Raw genomic sequence first — 3,456 nt, forward strand, 5'->3', positions numbered from 1 at the left:
CCAAAATTGCAATTATCCCATGCCAACTTTTGATTGGGCAAGGAATTTTGGGCTGAGGCAGTTACATATGCATGCCATCTAATTAACCGTTTGCCATCAGCTGCAATAAATGGAAAAACTCCTATGGAGATGTGGACTGGTAAATCTGCTACTGATTATGATTCTTTACATGTATTTGGTTCCATTGCATATTATCATGTAAAAGAATCTAAGTTAGACCCAAGAGCAAAGAAAGCATTATTCTTGGGTATAACTGATGGAGTAAAAGGATACCGTCTCTGGTGTTCTGATACAAGGAAGATTGTTTTCAGTAGAGATGTGACTTTTGATGAATCAACCATGTTAAAGTACAAGGATTCACAAAAGGATGACAAAACCAGTAGTACTTTGCAGCAGGTGGAGCTTGAAAAGGTTAATGATGATCCAACTAATATTGAAGGGACAAATGATGAAGAGGTTCCTACCCAAGAACCTCTACAGCAACAAGATTCAATTGCATATAGGAGGCCAAGAAGAGAGATTCGTAAGCCTGCTCGCTTTGATGATATAGTGGCCTAGGCACTTCCAATTGCAGATGATGATATTCCTTCCACTTACACAGAAGCAATAAGTAACCCTGATGGTGTAAAGTGGAAGCAAGCAATGAATGAAGAAATGCAATCTCTTCATAAAAATAGGACCTGGGAGTTGGTGACACTACCCAAGGGAAAGAAGGCAATTGGATGCAAATAGGTATATGCAAAGAAGGAAGGATTTCCTGGTAAAAATGAAATTCGATACAAGGCTAGATTGGTAGCAAAGGGTTACGCTCAGAAAGAAGGAATAGACTATAATGAAGTGTTTTCTCCAGTTGTGAAGCATTCATCTATACGAATTTTGCTAGCCTTGGTTGCGCAATATGATCTCGAACTAGTTCAACTTGATGTGAAGACTGCATTTTTACGGTAATTTGGAAGAGAAATCTATATGACTCACCGGATGGATTCAATGTTCTTGGAAAAGAAAATTGGGTTTGCAAACTGACAAAGTCGTTTTATGGATTGAAGCAATCTCTGAGGCAGTGGTACAAGCGATTTGATCAGTTCATGAAAGGGCAAAGGTATACAAGAAGTAAATTTTATCATTGCGTATATTTTCAGAAGCTACAAGAAGGAACTTTCATATACTTGCTCTTATATGTTGATGATATGCTAATAGCATCTAAGAGCAAAATTGAGATTGAAAGATTGAAGACTCAACTCAATCTCGAGTTTGAGATGAAAGATCTAGAAGAAGCTAAAAAGATTCTCGGCATGGAAATATGGAGAGATAGAGCTCATGATAGAGTTAGCTTGTCTCAGAAACAGTATTTGAAAAAGGTACTATGTAATATCCCGAATTAACGCCTAATTGGAATAGTGGTTTCGTGACCACAAATCCAAGATAAAAATAATTATTTTAAAATTATTTTGAGGTTTATGATATGATTGCATAATTGTGTGAAAATTTCGTGATGAAATTCTATGCATAAAGTGCTTAAGTTGAGATTAGGGACTAAATCGAATAAATTGCAAAACTTGCATTCTAGAAGTTTTTAGTATGAAATTGCTTTGAAATATTAATTAGGAGGTCTTAAATGGTAATTTGACCAATTTTAAGTTCATGGACAAAATTAGGACATGGAAGGAATTTTTGGAAAGTTTAGTAGTAAGGCCATTTTGGTCATTTGGATATTAAATGAAATAAAAATAGGAAAAATGACCCAAAATGATCATCTTCTCCATATTGTTCTGCCGATTTTTGCTCTCCTCCATAGCTGGGGTTTCTTCAACTTTCAAACTTCATAGTAAGTGATTTCAAGCCCCGTTTTTAATGATTTTTATGTTTTTGAAATCCCGGTAGCTCAATTTAGCTTATGTTAACAATAATTCAACCTATGGTTCATATTTGGAAAAATACCCATAGGTGAAATTTGTGTATTTTGGTGTTTTATGACAGAATATAAGGTTTTAAATTTTGTTAGACAACTTGTGCTACTCGGTTTTGAGTAAAAGCAGTAAAAAGGCTTAATCGGTAAAAATATTTATTAGTCATAAATACATGTTAGAGTGAGAATTTGATGTTGCCATAGAAGGAAAAATGATCAGAATGTCATAAAACATAATAATAAGGGATGAAGTTTAATTCCGAGCCTAGGGGCAAAAGTGTAATTATGCAAAGTTTAGGGCAAAATGGTAATTTTGCGAAGTTCGTATTAAGGACTGTTTTAATGAATGTATGTATTAAATAAGATTAATTTGGTATTATAGATCAAGAGAAACGAGATTCAAGTCGTGATCGGGGGAAAAACAAAGTTTACGAGGAATAGGCTCGATTGTTAAAAATTTTGTACCGAGGTAAGTTCATGTGTAAATAAGGTAGCATAATTGTTATTTTTAAGTTATTGATGTTAAATATATGATATGCTGATTTTTATCATGAAATATATGCTTTGTGGTTATTTTCGAATAAAATGCAAATTAAGTGTATTATTTGTTAAATATAAAGTGCTACCGAGTATTGGTTTCGGTATTTTACGGAATATGGCAAAGAGACGTGTTCGAGGAAAATCCCGTTTGAACCTTAGGAATAGATTAGGATACAAGTGACATGTCACTAGGATGGTTGAACATCCGAACTCGTTGAGTTGAGTCCGAGTTCACTTATGGATGTGGAATGTCAGAACTCATTGAGTTGAGTCTGAGTTCGTGAGATGTAACTAGGCATCCGAACTCGTTGAGTTGAGTCCGAGTTCACTTATGGATGCGAACGCCCGAGCTCGTTGAGTTGAGTTCGAGTTCACTTATGGGTGGGTTACATGGTAGCTTGGCTACAAATATGGCACTTATGTGCAAATTATCCATGTATTCGAGTTATATTCCGATGTGTTCAACGGGTAAAATTTCTAGTGAAATGGAAGAACACTTAAGATGCAAGTGATGTATTGGTAAGTATTGTGAAATGGACACTTTGGACAGGTATGTACTTAACCCTCGGGTTGAAAATAGATACAACAACGATAAGGTGGTAAGATGATGAATGATGTTTAAAAATGTGATATATGTTTTGGTGATACCATGCTAAGATTGTTTGGTATAATTGTATGGTTATGTTACTTGTTATTTGCATATGAACTTACTAAGCATTTATGCTTACTCCTCCTTTTGTTCATTGTAGTTTTAACAAGCCGACTTGAGAATTGGGATAGGTCAAGACTCGTTCACACTATCCGAAGGCCTAAATTGGTAAAATGGCTTGTGTGTTTTGAATGTGGCATGTATGGCAAAATACTCACTTATGTAAATGATCTTATGATATGGCTATGGTTTGGAAAGAAAAGGGTTTGTAAATGATTAGCCATTGGAATGGCCAATCTAAGTCATATTTGATGTTATGTATGTTTAAAATGCTATTTAGTCCATGAAAATCCTTAGTAAA

The 3,456-nt window shown here is 34.9% G+C and overlaps 1 long non-coding RNA gene across 1 annotated transcript; it reads left to right on the plus strand.

Moving 5' to 3' along the window:
- The first annotated feature begins 1,742 nt into the window (after positions 1-1,742).
- On the plus strand, positions 1,743-3,456 carry LOC128290179 (uncharacterized). Its single transcript, XR_008279820.1, has 3 exons — positions 1,743-1,825; positions 2,289-2,375; positions 3,196-3,456. It is a non-coding gene; the product is annotated as an uncharacterized LOC128290179 (long non-coding RNA).

Source organism: Gossypium arboreum, chromosome 3 (assembly GCF_025698485.1).
Source record: "Gossypium arboreum isolate Shixiya-1 chromosome 3, ASM2569848v2, whole genome shotgun sequence".
In the NCBI taxonomy this organism is placed as follows: Eukaryota; Viridiplantae; Streptophyta; class Magnoliopsida; order Malvales; family Malvaceae; genus Gossypium; species Gossypium arboreum.